Below are 22,892 nucleotides of genomic sequence, written 5' to 3'. Positions count from 1 at the left end.
TGGCCCCTTTATGATACACTGAGAGAGCTTCATCCTTCATTGATGGATGTGGGCTGCTCTGCTGAGGTGACAGATTTATTTTTTTGCAAAGTTTTCCTTTAAGAAATAGTTGCTGCTCCTGTTTTAACAATTAGGCATAGACTGTAAGAGGAGAAACTATCACTTATAATCCTCTTCCCAACAAAGAAATCTAGAAAGGGTGTTCCTTATTCAGAGGAAAGAAAGACAAAACAAAACAAGGAAAGTAAAAAGAACAGCAACAAAAACAACAAAAGAAAAAGGTTGAGAAAGCTTTCAAAACTTGTAAAGCTTTAATACAGTGTATTTGACATATCCCAGTGGAGTGTGCATCAGAGGGGAAAAAAAGCCTGTCATTGCTCCGAAACTGTCTTTTCTAATTCAGTGCATCCATGTATTGTTATAAATCTGTTTCCCAATCTTGCTTTTTCACTGAAAGATGTAGACGCAAGGGAACAAGCTTCACTGCTATCTATCAGTTCAGATAAGGAAAAGTTCCTTTCAGCCTGACACTGACAGCTTAATGAAATGGAGGCCGAGATGCATGCAAATGAGAGAAAGACTGGTAAGGTAATGACCACACGTGGTACTTAAAATACTCAAGAGGTAGAAGGACTTGTACCTATGTTTTCATTCCCTTAGGCAAAGGCAATGAGACTCAGGTAAAAAGTCTGCTTTCTATGGATGGTTTAATGGAAAGTACTTCTTCAGTTTTATATACACAACTTAAATATAGCTTACTGAAGTAATTGAAGCCATAGAACTTTTAAGAAAAAAAAGTTACAGTTATTTTTTTTCCATTTGATAAATGAAGAAGATAATAGAATCTCAAGTCCCATCCTGTAAATTTGTGCTCTGTATTGTGATTCCATAGCATTCCTCGCAGTTGAATTATTTAAAGCTAAGGATCATTGGGACTTGTGTAGAATGAACTAAAGATTGATCCAATTCTTTACTCAGAACATAGCAAATATTTATTAACATTCATTTCCCCATGAGTTTTGTTCTGTTTTGTTTCCCACAGGTTTTTGTTTTCACACGCCTCCACCCTTCCTTAGCTTTTACAGGAGATGGAGAATAAGAGGAAAACACTGGGAAGAACTTCCTATTACACACTCCAGATTAAAACTGTGAGCAGGAAATACTCAAAATCTCATGAGAAGATCAGAACTGTGAGTGAATGACAGCTTGACTTTGGTAAAAGGAGTGATGGTTGTGGTGCAATGTTTTGAATAAGAATATAAAATTTAGTCTTTACTCATCTTGAACCCAATCACTAATCCTTAAAAGGATAACCTATCAGTGATTTCATTCTTGATTTGTAGGCATTTACCCTGGCTATTTGGGAACTGTGTTTCTGTATTTGTTTTAAGTCACTAGTATCCTCGAAATGCGCGAGTCAACTTGTAAAACTTATGTTAGACAAAAGTAACATAAAGATACTGCTGTTTGCAGGATTTCTACTCATTATTTAAATGTCTGTAATACCATTAGGATTGCTAGTAGTAGAAAAAACTGATTTTTCACCAATTACTAGCTAGATTTGTACCTAATGTCACTCTATATCCTCAGGGCATTTCAGAGCTTACACCAAAGATACAGTGGAAATCAGAATTAGCAGAAAGATTAATGCTACAGCTTTAAAGTATAGGGAGAACATTCCTGAAATTATGCTCTTAAATCAGTTTAAAGAGGTGCTTCATCTTCATATGTGGAAGGTTTTTTGACCTCCATTCTATTCTTCATCATTTTTTTCTTGTGGCTTTAGTGAAGAGAAATAAATTAGTTTATGGTTTTATTTAAACTGAAGGAGCACCCAATACCTCACGGCCATTGGATATTTATCAAAAGCCAAGACGAAAGACATAATACCAAGAGAAGATTACTATAAAAAGTCAGTCCATGAAATCTTCCATACATTTAAAGTATATTCTTAAATTGTACCAGATCACCAGAAATCTCGGTACCTATTAATTTCATTGGTGCTTCAGGAATAAAAACTGCATTTTATTTTACCATTACGTTATGGTAAAAGTTATTATAAAAACAAAAATCCTGGGGCTCCTGGGTGATTCAGTTGGTTAAGCGTCTGCCTTCGGCTCAGGTCATGATCCCAAGGTCCTGGGATCAAGCCCCTGCATCGGGCTCCCTGCTCAATGGGGAGTCTGCTTCTCCCTCTTCCTCTGCCTCTTCCCTAGCTTGTACATGTGCTCTCTCTTTCTCAAATAAATAAATAACAAATCTTAAAAAAATATATCCTAAGGAACCCATTGAAAGATCTACTTTGACAATTTTTTTTTTTTAATCTAGAATTGGCTAATGGCTACAAGATTTAAAAAAACACACACGCAATTTCTAGCTACTGAACACCATAAAAACTCATTTATGTCTTCCATCTCAGTCTAGTTGGGTAGCCTTCTGTCTGGTAAATTGAGATACTTGGGGTCATTCTAGTGGCTTTCTCACTGTGAGGTCCTCAAGATCTCCCACTGAGTGTTCCCCATCTGGACTAGAGAAGACAGAGGAGAATAGGCATGAGATACCTCATCAGAGGGATCTTAGAGGCCATGCCTAGATTGGATAAACTTCAATGCTTTCCATATTACATTGAACAGAACTCAGATGGCTCCATCTAATTGCTGTGCAATATAGAATAGTGGGGGTTCTATTAAACTTAACATAGGTTTTCAACAATGGTATTGAAGATGGTGTTCTTTATTAATTTCAGTATTTCTGAGCTCCAGGAGAATTCTTACTGAGCAATTTGATAATATTGATTTTCTTATGGACAATGTCTAGTGTGTAAAGAACAAATCATAATGCAGGTATATAAGTCATTATGGTAGGTTCAATAAAGTCTAACTTTCCTTGTTTATTCCCTTCTACATAGCTGATAAATTTATTATACGTATTTTATGTAATTATATGAACTAATTGATGCTTACTATAATAGGTCCAGGAACATGTAAATAAAGAACTGCACAAATAAATAAGTGCATAGACAATTACATAAGTAAGTGAATAGATAAGTAACTAGGTAATGATAGACAAAATCAATGTACAGTCCTTATGAATAATACAGTGTGCTAGGTGCTGAAGATGTAGAGATAAAAGGCTCTTCTTTCCAACTTTCTTAAAGAAAATTACAATATGATGGGAAAGATGTTAAAATGAGGTATATATAATGATAGATATAAGAATAAGCAGCATTAAGGACATTAAATTCATACAAGGGTAGAAAAGGAGAGATTGGAGTTGATGGTCAATGGAAACTTCTGGAAGCAGGAGAATCTTGAAAAATTAATTAAATAAAGGTGGAAATATTCCAGGTTTCTGGAGAGTTATATACAAAGGCAATACAATATGATGCAATGTTTCTTCAACAGAAATTCAGTATGGTATAACATCATATTTAAGGAGAGTAGAAGCCAATAGAAATGGGCCTTACATTTAATGCAAAGTAAATGAGAATCCAACATACAATGCAATGTTATATAATAATTGCCTTTGAGAGATTCATTTTTAGCAAACGTCACAGGTAATTCTCATGCAAATAATTAGAGAAGACTTGCTAGACCACTGCTTAATAATAGGAATCCCTTGAAAGCATCCACCAGGTGGTAATCGGGGACAGTGTCTTTTAAAAATAATAAACTCTCTGGTAGTTGGGTGTCAAAATGGGTTAGAATAAGTTGCTAGTAAGCTATAATACAAATTAGGAGGTTGTTGAGTGATTTAGGTGAGAGATGAAAGTCTGATTTACAGCACTATGAGGAGTGGATACAAGATGTGGGAAAAGATAAGGAAGAATCAACTGGACAATACAAAAGCTGTCACTTGTGTATACTAAATTCCTTACATAATTTAAATAATTTAGTCTAGTCCTCACATATCCATAAAGAGAATGTGTTATCTCCTTTTATAGATGTAAAAACTTTCAAAGCCAGCTTAAACAACTTGCCCAATGCCATATAGCAAGAAAGAGTCTAGCCCACACTGACCTCAAGGCTCATTATTGTCCAACCCCATGATGGACTGCTTTTTTTGTAAATCACAGAATATGAACTCCAATTTGGAAAAGTTTGCCTGGGAATGGAGGGAAAGAGACCGGCCTATAATTAGAGTGAAAATGATAGACTGGAGAGGTATTTCTGTGTTTGTTGCTATGCTTTTTAAGAGGAAGTGACTCTAAGAATGTTTATTTGTGAAGGGTAATATGTTGGTAGAGATGGAGATAAGGAAGAGTAAGAAAATTTATGTGACACCATTATGGAGAAGCAGGAGGAGACCGCCTCTAAAGCATAGTTAGGAAACAGCCTGTAAACCTCAGATGGATGCATTCTTTTTGGGTCAGAAGAACAACATGTAAGGATCGGTATAAAGAAACCAAATGTCAAAATTGGGGGAAAGGATAGAATCATGGAGAAGAAAGCTGACTTTCCTGATAGCCTCTATTCTCTGTGGCATAATTATGTTTGAAATGAGAGATCATAGCATCTAAGCTACAGAGGAAAAACAAGAACTTCATGGAGGGTTGGTAAGTGGAATAAAATAATGGCATCAAGATGTAGAGTCTCCATGAGTTCAAAGAAGAATTACATTAGATATAAAGATATAACTGAGAGCTGTAGAGAATGGTTAAGATGGATACATTACATTTTTTGAAGGCAGAGGAGTTCCAGGTAAGAAAAACTTCCAGGATGGGGCCATACATGTAGGTGAATGAACTGTTCCCTTGAAATGAACCAAAAAAGATCTGAAGGCACAGAGAAAAGCACCAGTGAAAAGAAGGAATTGAAAATATGTGGCAAATACAGAATTCTTTTTAATAGAAACTGATCATATGTAGTTTACTTTCTATATAGTAAATAATTCTAAACTTAACTTTATATCAGAAATGGCAAATCTGAAGTGGCAGTGCTATAACTTCTCTCCCATCGCAGCTATTGCTTATCAATCTTAGTGCTCATTCAATAATAATAATAAAAAAATGACAGCCTCACATTCCATTTTAACTTAACACTCTAGGCAACCACATTAGTTGTTACATTGCCTTAAATCTATTTACTATATTTACTATATTTGATATGTGGTAAATAGCTTACATTGACAATTTTATAATAATAGCATTGCTCACTTGACTCCACTGGCTTATGGTTTCCACACAGTGTCATTAATATAAAATATGCTGATGATTAGAATTATTTTTAAGGTTATTTGGACATCATCCTAATTATGAAGGATATTTAAAGGATACAAAAAACTATTTAATAATTAAAATTTATATCAGGTTTAATTAGTTAATACTTAATATTACGTCAGATTATTTTCTGTACATATCTCAATATATTTTTAATTGGCCTATTAGAGTATTTGGAAATATGTAGAATAGAAAGGAATTAGGAAAATTAGAAAAATCATGAGATTACTTAATATACAGAAAAACCCCTGCATTTTTAAAAGTGCCTTTACTTTGTAAGTTTCCTGACATTTAGAATCTCTCTGAACTCTTATTTCCAGCTGCAAAAATGGATCAATTTGTTCTGTAAACACGCTATTGTGAAGACATATTGTGCTCCATGCTCTCCATTAAGTTTTCATTTGCTAAACTTGAGTCAACTAAGGCAGGAGAAATATATTTTGAGATCAAGACAGGGAAAAAAAAAACATTTCATAGAACAAATTTTAACTGGCTTTCAACAGATTCTCGTGTTATCAGTTTTATCTTTTCTGTATATAAAACTTATTTAATGACTCCTGGAGAATGATGTATCCTAAGACTGAAAGAGAAAGAAGTTTCCAATTTCTGATGAGTCAATAAAATGCTCTTAATGGCCTAGGTTAGTAGCTTCTCCCCTCTCTTATATGGTCTTGCTTATTCTTTCCCTTAAAGAAATGTCTTGGTGAGTACGTCCCTTCAATACAAAAGAAACACATGATTTAATATTTTAAAATTCCCATCTATCTATAACCCATAATTGAAAATGTCAAGTAAATCTAGGTAAAGAAGAAGAAGATACATCCACGGACACATGAAAACCCCCACATTTGAATAACAATATAATCATTTTAAGGATTGTCAATGTTCAACTTTGGAAAAACTAGAATAGATAAAAACCAAATAAAGCTGGAGACTATTGTAAAGAAATGAAGGAAGGTGGGCGTCATCAAATCTGAAAGAATAAACAATGAGAGTGTGTATTAGTCTGTTTTCTTTTTAATAAAATAATTTCATGTAAATCGGTCTCTTTAGCTTTTTCCTTTGACCTTAAGTTGTTCAAGCCTAGGGGAATTGGCAAAATTCCTCTTCTTTCATTGAACTCTATGTGAACATAGATGTTTTGTAGTTCGCACAGCTCACAAACTTTTGATCTAAATATATGAAGAACAGAGAAGAGAGAGTCAGGAATTTCTAATAGAAATGTAAGATGACATCCTCAGAGATAAGGTCCCATTTAGATATATTTGTAGATAGTGTTATAAAAACTAGTGCTTCAGAGTATAAATCTGTGCTTTTGAGTATTCCTTCTGTGTTATTTCTGCCACTTCCCACTTAATAATCTTCATTACTTCACTCCCATTATCATATCAGACCACACAACATTTTTTCTTTTTATTTTTCTTTCAAAACAGGGTTGGGGCGCCTGGGTGGCTCAGTTGTTAAGCGTCTGCCTTCCACTCAGGTCATGATCCCAGGGTCCTGGGATCGAGCCCCACATCAGGCTCCCTGCTCAGTGGGAAGCCTGCTTCTCCCTCTCGCTCTCCCCCTGCTGTGTTCCCTCTCTTGCTGTGTCTCTCTCTGTCAAATAAATAAATAAAATCTTAAAAAAAAAAACCAAACACAGGGTCATACATAATATATCTGCATATCAAACAAATTGATGCCAGGTTCTACCTGTGCAATGTGATGATATCACTTGGTGATGAAACTGTAGTTTCTACTCAGGTTATAGTCATTTGCCATCAGAGTTATTTCTCTGTGTCAGTGGTAAAAAGACCAGTTCAAAATGGTTATTGAGCTGTCTTGCCTCTACATCACTGTATAGACCAAACATTCACTGGTCTGTGGTGAAATTAGAAAAGTAAGAACAATGTGTGTCATTAAATTAAGTTACATGCATTCATTTTTGAAATCACTATATCTATCTATCATCTATCTATCTATCTATCTATCTATCTATCTATCTATCTATCTATTATCTATCTATCTTCCTACTCATGTTGCAAAAATGCCCCTCTTTTAGGATAAGAGTGTATGACAAGAACTCAGTTTTGTTCCCCGTGCTCTCATCTGACAACCTCGCCCCACATACTCATGCACACAAACTCACAAAGACCCCAGGCAGCATAGCATAATGGTAGCTCCCTCATCCACTCTCACCAATTTTTAAAATAATTTTAATTAGTGGTTGCAAAGAAAATCTGGGCATTTTTGCCATTATGATTAAGAAGGGCAACCAAGCCCAAATTTCATCTAAACTATTAAGCCATGTCTTATTATGGTTCTCTTTGGTCAGTTCTTGTATGAGACCATTTAGAAATAAGGTGGGATTAAACAAGAGTTTATCAACAGGTCTTGACCATTTTAAAGTATGGAAATCCAGAACTTGAAATATCCAACAACTGAGATCATATCCAAGATGATAAATACACAGAAAACAAGGATCTTGAGGAGATTTTTTACGTGATGATATAATGATGTTTCACTTAACTTCATGACCATATATGTAACTGGGCAAAACCAAACTTCCCAGCATGCTTATTGTTGAAACTAATTCATGTCAAGTTTAGATGTATTTTAAGCAAAATTGAGATTTGTGTTATGCTCTGATCTCAGAAGTAAAAATAAAATTTATCACAATTTTCCACTTTCTTTTATATTTTATATTAAACTTTATGTATTTCTTACTTGAATTTTGATGGTTGGAGAGGTGTCCTGGGTTATCTGTTACTTCTTAACTCTGCTCAGTTCATGTGACTAAATAATGGACTATTTTCTCTTGTATATATTCCATATCCATGAATTATTGTCAACTCAGATGAGTCCTGTTTCCTTTTAATTCTTTCAATTTCAGTAACAGGAGTTATTGGTTCTGCATTTTCATATATACTCAGACCTAATCTGGGGTGAATATCAATGTGAGTTCTTATGAATGCCATTCTTCAACATTTTTGCAACAAAAGAAGAAGAATATTTTCAATTCTGCCTTTGATGTATATAGAATTACATATAGCAATAGAGACTATCTTTTATTTTCTTTCAATACAAATAATACGTATGTTAGTTGAATTCAGGCATCCACTGTAACTTACAGAAGTAAGGATCTCATTAAACATAAGGAAACAAATATTCATGGTTCTTTACATTGGTTTCACAGGAAATCACAGGTTAGCAGATACATTGCAAAATAGTGCAGTCAGTCCCATTGCTTTAAGTTTCTCTTTTTGTAACTAGGCAATAACAAATTGCAAAGTGTTATATGTGGAAGATCATTGGCCATTTTAAGAATTTGTATAAGATCAATTTGAATAATTTGGACTACCAAATATGGATAAGTTAAAGATGAGAGAGATTGGAAGTGGTTTTTTAATACATAGATACATATATGCACATGGGGCTCACAATGTGATTGGAAATGGGTGAGGGTGGACAGAGAAATCACTCTTTCTATTCCACAATGTCTATGTGAGGACTTAGGGAGGAAATGTGAACCATGGAAATTAGCTGGTTTGTCATGAACTTGTACGTTCCTGTGCTTACTGAGATTGAAGCCTTCTTTATGTGTTTGAGGGGGACTGAAGGAAATTGTGGGGCTGATAAACTTGAAGTTGTTAATACATTCTCATAAAATGCAGAATCACTAAATATTTTTATCCTCGCTTAATGACTGTGTTGTTAGCTTACTTATCTCTTGTTGTAATGTCTGTTTCACAAAGAAGGAGAAAAGGGTTTACTTTAAATAATAATCTTTGCTCCATCAAAGTACAGTGATTTACTTGGGCACATTTACATCACACTATACTTAAAAGTTTTATCCTCTAGTTAAATGAGACTTTGAAACCTAACTTTGTTTTTTTAAATGATACATTTGAATTTCCAGTCATGTATTTTCTTCCCATATACTCCTCAGATAAAAGAAAAAGTTCTATTTTTACAATCTTAAAAGAAGTATTTTCCTTGGATGACAGCTATAATCCGTGCATTCATGTACAAACACCAGCTTATTAATTCAGAATCATATATTTCAGTATACGTGATACTGAAATTAGAGTCTAGGCTAAAATTTACTTTTGCGTGGGGAACTCTTTCTTGATAAGATTTCTGCACAAGTCCAGGCCCAGAAAAATTTGGCAATTCTCACACCAAAAATACTTTATACACACTCATGATATAAATAAATAAATATATATATATTTACTCTTAAAAGGCTATAATGAAAGAAAGCATACCCATTGTACTCCTCAGTCCCACTCCCCAAAAGCTAATTCATTTTAGCTTTTATTTCTTTTAGTTGGCCACCCCTTTGTTATATAGATTTAGTGATGATTTAGTGGTGTAAAGTAAAAACAGAAACATTAACAATTATTGAAATTTTTCTCTAGGCTATAGATTTGCACTGAATTTCTCAATAGCAATATTGAACCTTAAAGGACAATGAAAGGCGAATTTTACATTTATGACTAATATATGATTTCCAATCCAGAATTATATAAGATAGCCAGCCAAATTTTCAAACTATGTGAGGGTAGAATAGATATTGATATCCACAGGGATTAAGAAAATTTAATCTCTTTGATTAGGAATTTAATTGAGAATATGCTTCTCATGTTCTAAAAGAGGAAACCCGCTTGATTTTATCCATGGCCTAATCAATTACCATGCCCTTTGGCAATATGCTCTCAAGAGAATTCTATCCTTGGCCATGTTACTTGCTTTGAACACTGGGATAAATTTGACGCAAGCAGGGATTTGAAAGAGTGCCTTCACATTTTCCCTTCCTTTTTTGCTTCTGTAAATTGTTATGAGAATTTGTGAAGAGAACAGGTCTAGCTCGCTGGAGGACTGTAAGAGACTTGCGTATGTGAGAAACCCATGAAGTGTAGCTGAGTCAACCAGCTGAGACCACACTAGATCAGAATGTCCCAGACTGACACAGACAGATAACATAAATATACATGTAAGCCCAGCCAAGATCTACCCAGTCCTACCCAGTCAGCTGAACCCCCGTAGCCCTCAACCAACATATGTCAAAGTTATATGTGTATACACACACACACACACACACCCATACACACATATATATTTGTTGTTATTGTGTCCCATGCATCCTTACATCCTTAATTGCCTATTATGGTCCTTAGGCTTTGAAGTTTTAGAGTCTCTTGTATTTTTATTTTTTTTTTAAGATTTCATTTATTTATTTCACAGAGAGACACAGCGAGAGAGGGAACACAAGTAGGGGGGAGTGGGAGAGGGAGAAGCAGGCTTCCTGCAGAGCAGGGAGCCCGATGCGGGGCTCGATGCGGGGCTCAATCCCAGGACCCTGGGATCATGACCTGAGTCGAAGGCAGACGCTTAACGACTGAGCCACCCAGGCGCCCCATAGATTCCCTTTTAAACCTTTCCTCTTTCTCAATTTGAAATAGCTAATAAATAAATTCTTTAACTGCAACGTAACCAGCTGTTTTTCTTGTTTACATTGTCTTTATCTCTCATTTAGATTATTCCAAGTGTCTCTTAAATGCGTTCCTTTTCCACAGTGTCTCATTCAATTGACCTGTAGGGTCTCCAGAATGGCAATTCTGAAGTGTAATTCTGACAACTTTCCTGTTCTAAAATTTTTGAATCCATACTATGTATAGAAATTCATATATTATTATTGAATTTACTGAAGCTTTTCCTCATATCCTTACAACCTGATAGGAACTTCCTGTCATTCATGTACTATTTTCTAAGGTGCTCATGATTTCTCATCATTCTTACCTATACACTGTACATTGTCAGTTTTGTTCCTGTATTCCCACCACCATCTTTAAAAAGAGTGTCTCTTTATATCATTGATGGGAATCTCATCCATGCACCAATCTCCAGGCTCCCTGATTCTCTAGATCATAATTAATGTTTTTCTTTCTCCCTGCTCTCATTGCACTTGTTTTGTTCCTTTGCATTAGATTTCATGTACAACATGCAGTCCATTGTACCGATGCACTTCTGTGCCCCCCTGTAAGTTTCTTAGGAACACAGGCGGTATTTTCTTTATCTTTATGTTTACTTTATTTTCTTGTTGAATGTCTTCTGCATCGTAGATGCTTACTAACTGTTAGTTAGATTGAATCTGATGGTCTTTGTTTTCTTTGTGCTGCTGTACAACACCTCCCGTCTTTATACTCCATGTGAAATCACCATCATTCAGGCCTTTACTTTTGAGATTTCCACTACCAGAAAGTTTATGATGTACATTGTGTCCTTAGTATTTATGAAGTTAACTGGTATCCTAAAATTATGTATTTTATATTGTTCTGCTCACTTATATATTGGTGGTTTGTTACAAATGAAAAAATGGACTTGATTCCAGCATATGTCTATTAACACTTGGACAACATACATGACTGGAAAATTATGTTACCTTCATGCAGGAAGGTCATCTCAATGCTAAGAGTCATCAAACATGGGCTAATGCCTTTGAAAGCAAATATATAGCTCTCTCTTATGAAGATAATAAACAGCAAGTTCGACTAGTTCATTTGTGTTCCAGAGTCAGTTCAATGTCATTATGCAGACAGATTCTTACTGCCAGAGAGTACCTTATGCACAGAAGTATCCTTGGATCTGGTATTCTTTGAATGCTCTGTAACTGATTAGTATAACAGTATGAAGTAATTTTAGAAAGTCAGTTATAGCCTTATAAACACAATATGTGAAAGTGAAAAGTTCTCAAGGAAATAAGTTTGAGGATGGTAACCTTTAATAGCATGGATCGTAATTTAAAACAATCAAATGAAACCAGTTGTCCAAGGAAGTAAAAATAAGACAAAGGCTAGGAAAGCTTACAGAAACAATATTCTTGAAAATAAAGATTTCCTGGTAAGCTCTCCTCCAAAGACATCCACATGAAATTCTAAATTTACAAAAACAAATAAAAATCCAAATGAGAAGAATCCCGTCTTCCATGGGAAATGTCCAAAAATGATAAAACCTACTTATTTACAACATAGCTACACACTGCCCGGAATAGAAAACAAAGTGGAGTTAATGTTGGCAAGGTAGAAAAGACAGTGAACGCTTAGTTCACAGAAATCATCTCTCAGGATTTTCAAAAGTTATTCTAAAACTTTGCTACTACATTATGTTGAGACCTGGGGAGAAAAAGGAGAGATTTATGTGCCTTTTACTGAGTCACTTTTACTCAGGCTCAGCCTTGACATTATTCTTTTTCTTTCAGCTGCATGGATATATCTTGGGATGAATAAATAATTTGCAAGTATATGAGTCAACAAAGAAAGAAATGCAGAGTTGCAGACTGATAATGGAAATCACAGGGGTTATAAAATATCATATATTGTGTTGCCATTAAGACGAAAGGAATACGGGAAGTTATAAATAACCCACATCATTTTTTAAAGGACTGCTTTTTAAATATTCTTCGTGGAAGCATAACTGATAAAAGTCCAGTCATTTTTCATGTGAAACCATTCTTCTCAATAAGCAACTTGCTAAAGTGAAAAACCAGAAATAGACTATGGTGGCATTGTTTCGTTCAGTACTTCTGAATGAAATATCATATCCTGGAGTCTCATACATGAGTAACATGTTGAATAGCTTTTAATATACAGGTGTTACATGACAAAAGCGTGAAACTCTATAAAAAATAATGCTTATATCATGGAATAAAAAGAAACTGCAAAGGTAAGAAACATTTATGATATTGATCTTTACAATATATATTTGCAAGTACATTTCTTAATTGCATTGTTACCCTAAGAACTCTGTAATCTAGCCATGCTCAGTCCTCTTTTACTGATCAAGATACCTAGCATCATTAAATGACTTGCCTAAAGTCTAACAGATTGTTAGATCTTTTGATTTTTTTAATCAAGTGGTAGAGAAGTGAAAAGTCTAGGAAAAGGCAAAACAAGATGTGGGAGAAAATAGTATCTGCTATTTGCAAGAATGACTTAGGGTTTGCACTTATTAAGCGACTTTACTTGCTGTACTTACTGTGAGATAGAAAGGAACAAGATGTGAGAGAAGAAAAAAGATATACTTTATCGAAAGAACCTCATACTAATCCTCAGGTTTGAAAAAACAGTTTAATATTATTCCTGACTATAAATTACTCACATAACATTCCGCCAAGTTAAAGGGTCCAACTTACTCAAATTCCACACTGAGCCAGTAAGAAAGATGGGACAAATCGGGTCTTCTAACTTTTACTGCAAGCTGAAGGTGACAGGGAGCAAGGTTGAAGAGTGGGATGAATTTGCAGTAGATAGAGCATGGGTAAGAGTAGTGTATTTATTTAATACAAACTTACTAAACCATCCAATAAATACTCAGGAATGTTATCTGGATGAGAGACAATTATGAGAATCAGAGGGGATACACAAGTCCATTTTAATGACAAAGATATGATTTTGGCAAGATCTTAAAATATTAGATCCCAACATCATCATTAGTATGTCACTTGTATACTGAAATATTTATAGTTGGTTCCAAAGAGGCTAAAAACCCTTATAATTGGTTTTAAACTGGAAGACGTAGTCTGAGGAACAAGTACGCTGAAAATTGACACATGGAAATATTCTGATTCACTAGTCTCTCCACATATTTTCTGATTTCAGGAAAATATTTGTCAAAACACTTTCTCTGTGGATAGAGATGACGGATAATTGTGTATCTTCTAAGCATGTAAATGAACTAAATATCTCAAATAATCAGTCTGTCCCAAAATCAACTTTATACTTCTCTCAAACCTAATTTTCTGCAGTCAGTTGTGCTTGCAAAAATGGTTTAGCTCTGAAAATAAAATCTACTAAATGTAATCATTTCTGAAGCTCTCTTCCATTACAGTGATTTCATTTATATTAAGTCAGTTCTTTACAATGTATTTGTGGTTTTGTTTCTAATTATCTCTTCATGAGAAAAATCTATCATTCAAACCTGCTTAGAAACCTTGCCTACCAATACACATTTACCTAAGTAAGCCTGCATGTGTGTGAAGAAGCAAGCTTTAAAAATTAGTTCCACTTTCATTATCAATGTGTCTAAGAATATGAATTTTCAAAAAAGAATACCTATCCATCATTTTTTTAAATTTTAAACCACACTAATGAACACATTGGAAAAACCCAGAAGCATACACATTTTTGAGACAAGATGCTCCTATGTCACAAAATATTTTTTTTAAAGGAGATTAGATTTTATTTTTATTTATTTTTATTTTTTTATTTTTTTATTATGTTATGTTAACCACCATACATTACATCATTAGTTTTTGATGTAGTGATCCATGAGTCATTGCTTGCGTATAATACCCAGTGCTCCATGCAGAACGTGCCCTCCTCAATACCCATCACCAGGCTAACCCATCGCCCACCCCCCTCCCCTCTAGAACCCTCAGTTTGTTTCTCAGAGTCCATAGTCTCTCATGGTTCATCTCCCCCCTCCGATTTCCCACCCTTCATCTTCCCCTCCTGCTATCTTCTTTTTTTTTTTTTTTAACATATAATGTATTATTTGTTTCAGAGGTACAGGTCTGTGATTCAACAGTCTTACACAATTCACAGCACTCACCATAGCACATACCCTCCCCGATGTCTACCGCAAAACATTTTAACAGCACAGAAAGTCATTTTTCTCAAAATCCTTGAGCAAAATGACATTCCAGGAAGATGAACCATTTTATTCTGTGTTTTAAAGGATCACTGCCTCATAGATGAAACACGGTGAATGTTATTTTGTTACTTTTCAGCTACCATATTGAGATTCTTTGGTCTGGAGCAGAAGGCTGTGTTCTGACCCAGATGATTTTATCTAGAAAGCTATTGACAAAACATTTTTTATCCTTATTTAATGGAAATGCTTTTATTTGCAACTAAATATAAGTTGCCACAAAAAGTATTGAAAACAAAGAAAAGTATAATGAAGACAACATAAACTATGTATGTCTCATCAGTCTAGTTTTGGTGTTGATTTATCTGCTTCCTCTTTCTTTTTCTTGCTCTCTCCCTCTCTCCTTATTTCTCTCTTTCTGTGTGTTTTTTTAAAGAGATATAACAGTTATGTAACCCGCATTGCATATTTAATATTAAATCATGCATTGTTTTCCATGCCAATTAATATAGATTTACATTATTATTTTAAAGATTAACAGATATTTCATTGCATAAATATTTTTTCAATATATTTAATTAATCAATCTTATTATGAAGTATTCTTATTTTGTTTGCATTTTTTTTAATTTTATTTTATTATGTTATGTTAATCACCATACATTTCATGATTAGTTTTTGATGTAGTGTTCCATGATTCATTGTTTGCATATAACATCCAGTGCTCCATTCAATACATGCCCTCTTTAATACCCATCACCAGGCTGACCCATCCCCTCACCCCCCTCCCCTCTAGAACCCTCAGTTGTTTCTCAGAGTCCATAGTCTCTCATGGTTCATCTCCCCCTCCGATTCCCCCCCCCTTCATTTTTCCCTTCCTACTATCTTCTTTTTTTTTTTTAACATATAATGTATTATTTGTTTCAGAGGTACAGGTCTGTGATTCAACAGTCTTACACAATTCACAGAGCTCACCATAGCCCATACCCTCCCCAACATCTATCACCCAGCCACCCCATCCCTCCCACCCTCCACCGCTCCAGCAACCCTCAGGGTGTTTCCTGAGATAAAGAATTCCTCATATCAGTGTTTGCATTTCTTTCAAGCTATAAACATGCTAAAGAACATTGTATATCTGGTAATTTTCTAACTGTAAATCTTAACAGTAGAATACATGGTAACATACTATGCACATTTTGGGATTTTTTTATTATTTATTTATTTATTATTTTTTAAAGATTTTATTTATTTATTTGACAGAGAGAGCAAGAGAGCACAAGCAGGGGGAATAGTAGAGGGAGAGGGAGAAGCAGGCTCCTCTGCCAAGCAGGGAGCCTGATGCAGGGCTTGATCCCAGGACCCTGGGATCATGACCTGAGCCAAAGGCAGACGCTTAACCAACCGAGCCACTCAGGCATCCCACATTTTGGGATTTTCAATCTATTTTACCATGTTGATATTTAGAGAGTGCATGTCAGTTCTACATGCCTACCAACAAACTGTGAGAGTGTCTTATTTGCTCCTTTCTGCTGGCTTCGTCTTAAAATTCTGCCATTTGTAATGATCAATAATGTTTTTTTTATTTTTTTAAAGATTTTATTTATTTATTAGAGAGAGAGTGAGCACACGAGGAGGGGGAGGGACACGGGGAGAGGGAGAAGCAGACTCCTCGCTGAGTGGGGAGCACAATGTGGGACTTGATGTGGGTCTCGATCCTGGACTCTGTGATCATGACCTGAGCCTAAGGCAGACGCTTTACCTACTGCACCACCCAGGAGCCCCAATAATGCTTTCTTATAGTGATTTTATTGTTCACCTTTAGTTTATGATAAAGTTGAAAATATTTTATATCATTTTGCCCATTTGTAGTCCAGATTTTATGAAGTACCTATTCATCTCTTGAATTTATTTTTCTCTTAACTGACTTATATGTATTTTATATACCCAGCATATTCAAACTTCTTTGAACATTTATGGTTTATTTTAGCCATTCATATTTAGTTCTATACCTTCAAATCCATTTTTCTCTTTATATTTTCTGATATTAGTATACCCTTTGAAATGCATTCAGTGCAATCCAGTAGATGGTTTTCTATGTTGCTCTGCAGACAAGTGAGGCATTACTGAGGGAACATCAGGAATACCTGCTGCTGAGAGCTACTTTGCTAATTTGACTATCCCCAGAGTGTCACATAGCCTGAAAATATTTTTATTGATGGGGCCCAAGTAAATGATCTATTTTCTTTCATTCTATTAACACATGTATTGTTCACCATACCCCTGTGATATTGGTTGTTATTCATTCCTATCTTACATATGGAGAAAGTAAGAAACAAGAGGTTAAGACATTTTATTAAGTTTACATGCTACAAATTGGCAGAGCTGAGCTTTGAACCCAATCTGTCTTATTTCCGATTTCTCACTCTTAACCCCTTCACTATTACTGCTTCTTAAATGAGTCTTGGCACTCTCTTTAATGAGCTTTCCCCCCAGGTCCCCTGTGTGACTGTGTGGCCAAGATGCATCCCTTTTGGAAGCTCAAACTATTTATTTTAAGCTTCACTTACATGAACCTCATTTATGACCTTTTCCTGCAGAGAATGATTGCCTTTTAAAACTGCACTAATTTCCATGTTTTTAGCTTCCATTATAGACTAATTTTAAGCTTTTTGTCTGTCCTTGGGCTACTGGGGATTGCTAGAAGGAAATTTACTTTGAGCTCCCTAGTGTAGGTACTCTGAATGCTGGCTTTAAATAGAATAGCATTCTTTGATGCATTCAAATTATTTATATAGAAATGGAGCTTTCCCCTTAAACTTTAACTTTATTGTACATTTATCATGCCTTTCAATGAACTAGGATTAATTAATTAATAACTGTGAGCAAATTCTTGGGTATATTTATCATTACCTCTGTTTCTTTCAGATATGGCATTTTCATGGACTTCAAAGACTTCTCTGTGCTGCGTAGCCCGGGAACATCCCGCACAAGGTTATGATGGCTGGTAGTCACTGATTGTCTTCATTGATGGCTGCTGTAGAAAATTCTTATTTAACAGCTTCGAGTTTACAAAGGAATATTGACTATTTAGAAGATGTATTTAATTAAGGTATAGACATGGAAGACCTAGGATAATAAGACCCTTAAATATAAAGTTGAAGGACTAGGTAATATTTTATTTTTCTAACTTCATAACTTTGTAATTTCAAATGTTAAGCTTTCAAATCTGATTTCCCCAACTGTAAAATGTAAGGACTAAAATATGCCACTTATACATTGCACAGATATTGAGGTAATTAGAATGGGAAATGAAGAAATGAAGTCATGGCAGATGAATATAATTTGTTAATAGCACCCTGTGCAAATATGAGGGCTCATATTATTTAATATAGAATCTTTACTAAAAATTATAGCAAAACCAGAAAATGTATATAAATAATGATAAAGTATATACTCAAAAATGTAATGAATTATTTTTTACTTAAATTTGAAAATAATATCCAATATTACTATTATTACAATTCTATATAGCCATCTGGGAATAGATTATTAATGAAATATTGAATCAGTCTCTGTTTGGTGAGCAAGTATTGACCATTATACAGCCAGCAAATCATTCTTAAATATGTTTTTGTATTGCAACTTCTTGTTAAAATTAAATAACTTAAAAGTTGTGTATTTTATATGTGTCAATGACATTAGATTTAACTTGTAATTTCTATGTATATTAAATAATTTATCATTTGTCTCTTCCTCATTTTATGTTTTTAATGGATTTCATTAGTTTTGGAGGAAACAATACATTCTGAGTGAATTCAGTAATTTGAAATTAAGATTTATTTACACAAATTTTGTGTTTCATAAAAAATGTTTCTAAAAGTGATTGCTAATCATTCTCAGAGACAAAAAGACTTGTCTTTTTAATACCAGGAATGGCTTGCCATGTTTTGCTCTAAATATAACACCTGGGGAATATCATCTTAGGGTGACTTTGGTTATGATTCTTTTTAAGACTGCCTTTAATTTCTTTTGCATCGAGCTGTATTCATGAATGTGCATTCATCAAAGAATGAAGAGCAATGTGACATTTTTAAGTTTTACTAAGTCAACTAGCATCCGTTGCCATAGTACTCAGAAATGAGGAAACCAGGAAAAGGCAGAGTTGTTTTTAATTATGTGTTGAAAGATGTCACAAGATTAAAGTGTCAGAGCAAAAAGAAAAAAGAAAAAAAATAATGAAGAGAAAGTGAATTACTTTTAAATGGTTATTAATGAAAATAAAATTAAATATAACAGTCAACTTTTTTTTTGAACGAGGGCAAGATATTAAAAAGATGTATTTAAAGTAGGGGTGGCTTTATTCTTTTTTAAAAACCATATAGAATGTCTGAACCTGCCCCTTCCTCTGTAAAAAGAAAAGTATCTCCATACACCTAATGTCTCCTAATTTAGGAAAATTCTCTCCTCTTTAAGGGAATCATTCAGGCTGGTTTTCTGCCTTGAATAGAAAAAAAAGATGTCTGAAAATAATTTTGTGCCCTTAAAATATCCTTTGAGTGAAATTAATATTCAAGAATGCACTTGATAATTAGGTCTGGCATTTTGTAAATTATGTATAACGTTTAAAAATAAAGATCCAAACTTATTTAAATATGGTAGCTTCATGACCTGCTCTTATAATTCCTTGAATTCTCAGTGTCTCTGAATTTCAATAATGATACAATTTTTATGGTATAAATAGGCTACATATTTGGAGTCATCATTATTCCAATCTCTCCCTCTTTCAAGATCATGATTTCTGAAATTATCTTTTTCTGATCTCTACTTATTAACCTAAGATCTCTTATTTTCTCATAAACTGAATTTTGTCTTCAACCTATTAACAACGCAGAGACTTGATCTCCTTCTATACTTCTGCTTAACTCCAGAATCTCCATGTTCTTGACTTTCTGTCATAACTGCCCCTTAATCCCTCCAGCCTTCTCCTAATCTCTGAGCAGTGCTGTGGAAAAGAACCAAAAAGAAGTTGATTGTGTGCACTACAAATCCAAGCTACCAAATCTCATGTAGCTCTGCATCACAGCTAAGTAAACTGGGATTTCACAATTCCAGTATTTTCCCTTTCAAATATTTTCAAGTCTCTTTAGAGTAAGCTCCCATACACATTTGAAATGATTCTACTCTGTATTTATGATGAACCTTAAATATAAAGTTGCCCCTCAACTTCTCTGTTTCACCTAAAAAATGTATCTTGGTTGTCATTCACTTTTTTTCTGTTTTCCATCTCTCTGAATGAACACCAGACCCTCCACCCAGGCTCTTAATCTCACCTTTTTTCTATTCCAATTTGGAACTAGCAATCATGATGGGTTAAATAGGACCCTAATCCAGCAGTTATGCAAGCCCAAGGAAAATCCTCCATAGTTTACATGTATAGAAAATCCATTCAATATTATTCTAAGACTTTTTTTCAGGAAATCTTAGCCTTTAAAATCATCCCTTTAATATTACAGTTCCGATTGGAAACAAAGATTAATAGCTACTCAAAGCAAAGAGCTTTTTTAGTAAAGATTGAGTTAAAATAAACAATAAGTGAGCAAACAAACCTCTCCTCAGCACAGGCACTACTTTGAATGGTGTTCCTACATTTTTTTGTCCTTTATAATTAACAAGATTCTGCAAATAGTAGCTCATATGAAGTATTCACAACTTTTTACTGAAATGATAAATCAGAACATTGTTCACAAAAAACTTTCATGATAGAAATAACCTTTTTTTCTTCCTGCAATTAGAAAAATTGAGATTGAGGAAGGAGTTTCCCTAGACTACAGGGGAAAAACATGTGCCTCCAAATAGATTAAAATAAGCTTCCATCTTGTAATTTAGTGTTAATCTCAGTAAAGCATATTGTGTATAATAAAATTTTTTAAATGCAGCAAATGTGGTTATGGGATGATGACACAGCCAAGTCTTTATTTGCCATGTCAACATTAAGGTAGCAGAACTTCTGAGATGAAAATATCAGACTCAGATGAAATGGTGACTCAGAAGGCAGAAATTCAAAAAATGGACTCCTAGTAAATTTTGCCAAACTGCCTGAGGCACTTCCCCATCTGTATGTGTAACATGCATTCAGCTATTGTAAAGTTTCTCTAACAGTCCTGGGAAGTGCTACGACAGTAACAAGGAAGATTGATAGCAGATTCCATGCCTCTTTGTTAATCACATTAAGAACGCTGCTTTGTACTCTCTTATGTTGTGTCTGGAAATATATATGCCCGCCACACCATATTGAAAACTTTCATCCTATTACCCATCTGCTGCCAGAAGATGATCAGTTTAAATGCAAAAATGGGTGATGCGGGTGTGAAACTCCAGGATTTACCAAGCACACCATTTTTCTAGCCCTATTCTTTTAATCACCTTTGGGAAATGCAAGAACTTAACACATACTACATTTTGAAATGTTTCCATAGAGGATTTGAATCATATTTTATGTAACTCAGGTTATGTGATAATGACAAGAATGTCTCCAAACATTAAAACTGGTAACTTTAAACACATAGATTCAGCATACTGACTGTTACTTGTTTTTTATCATAGAGTTCATGACGAAACTCAGTACTAGAATCTGGGGTTTATGAAAACATATTTCCTTCCATTTAGGTGGAGGAGTTTCTCAAACCCTTTGATCAGATCTCAACCCCAACAGTCAGATAAATAAAAAGCCCTTAACAGTTGTAGCAAGGGGAGCAACTAGTTGTGAATACATTTCATCAGTTGGGGAGATAAAATTTATTTCTTCAATTACTTTGTGAACATCTGCAGGTTATAAAGAGGAATGTGCATTGATACAATCAACTGTTTATTTTGTCTTTTAATTGCATTCATTGATTAATTTCTAAGTATTATAATCAGTTTTCCTCTGGTGTCAGAAATTAAGGGCAATGCCAAACTTATTTTCCTGTGTAAAGAGATTATTTGGACAATAGATTTTTTTCAAGGCTTTTGAAAATAGTAAATAATGATAAAATAATTCTATAACGAAGATACTAATTCAATAACAATTAGTCATATTAATAAATTGTTCATCAGAAATACTTCACAAAGACTAGATCTATATTTAAGTTGGAGACAAAATCATCCAGTTCGATAGAAGAGTTGCAATTCGGTTACATAGTGTAATGGAACTAGTAAACAGTACAGCTCAGTTGTCAAGTGCAAGGGATCAGTAAGTAAAGTGACTGGGTCAAATCCTGACTGCACCACTTTTCAGCTGTGTGGTCTTGAGCAAGTTTCTTCATTGGTAAAATTATGCTAAAAGCTATACCGGACTCTTAGAATTGTTGTAAATATAAAATTTACAAATCAGAAATATTTTAGTATTGTATGTACCATCACGTTGTTTAAAAATTTTATGAGTAAAATTGTACAACCCTTTAGGTGAGTCATGAATGAGGCCTAAGAATACAGACTACTGTGTAGAATGATGGAATATTTTGGAGAAGCACAACTTAAGAAAGAACCTATGTCAAGGAGAACCAAACCCAATTGGATCTTGTTGGATGTAAATGTCTCATTGACATTACTGGTGAGCATTTTTTTATTTGTGGTGCACTTTTTCAGTAGAAACTACAACCAGGTTTAATTCCTTCTAACAGAGATGTATATACTATCAGAAAATTTAATTAATTTAAACTGACCTGATTTAAACTTGGATGGAAGGAAAACATCAGAAAAGTCATAGTTGTATGTTAATAAAAGATCGGTCAATTTCATACATAACAAAACCAAGTGTTTTAGATAAGGTACTTCACTCTTTCTCTCTTTTAGAATACATAACAAAAGTTAAGATTACTACTTTCTAAAAATTTAGAAACAGGATCTGTTATATCACCAATGAGATACTTCCAAATAGTTGCCTGAGAGTCAATAAAATTTAAGTATAGTCTTCAAAGAGGCAGTAATAGCTAATCATTACTTTAGTGTAGAATCTCAACTATGATAATTATAAGTAATCCTCCTTTCTTTTATGATTACTT

At 34.2% G+C, this 22,892-nt stretch overlaps 1 long non-coding RNA gene across 1 annotated transcript; it reads left to right on the top strand.

Annotated features, from left to right (window-relative positions):
• Window positions 1–1,044: 1,044 nt before the first annotated feature.
• LOC118022462 lies at window positions 1,045–22,356 on the top strand. The gene is made up of 4 exons (XR_004682499.1): window positions 1,045–1,190; window positions 12,462–12,925; window positions 17,776–18,017; window positions 22,294–22,356. It is a non-coding gene; the product is annotated as an uncharacterized LOC118022462 (long non-coding RNA).
• The last annotated feature ends 536 nt before the right edge of the window (window positions 22,357–22,892 follow it).

Source organism: Mirounga leonina, unplaced genomic scaffold, assembly GCF_011800145.1.
Source record: "Mirounga leonina isolate KUSES-001 unplaced genomic scaffold, KU_Mleo_1.0 Mir_176, whole genome shotgun sequence".
NCBI classification, from domain to species: domain Eukaryota; kingdom Metazoa; phylum Chordata; class Mammalia; order Carnivora; family Phocidae; genus Mirounga; species Mirounga leonina.
Note: the sequence above shows the minus strand (reverse complement) of the source record. Positions and strands in the feature narration are given on the sequence as shown.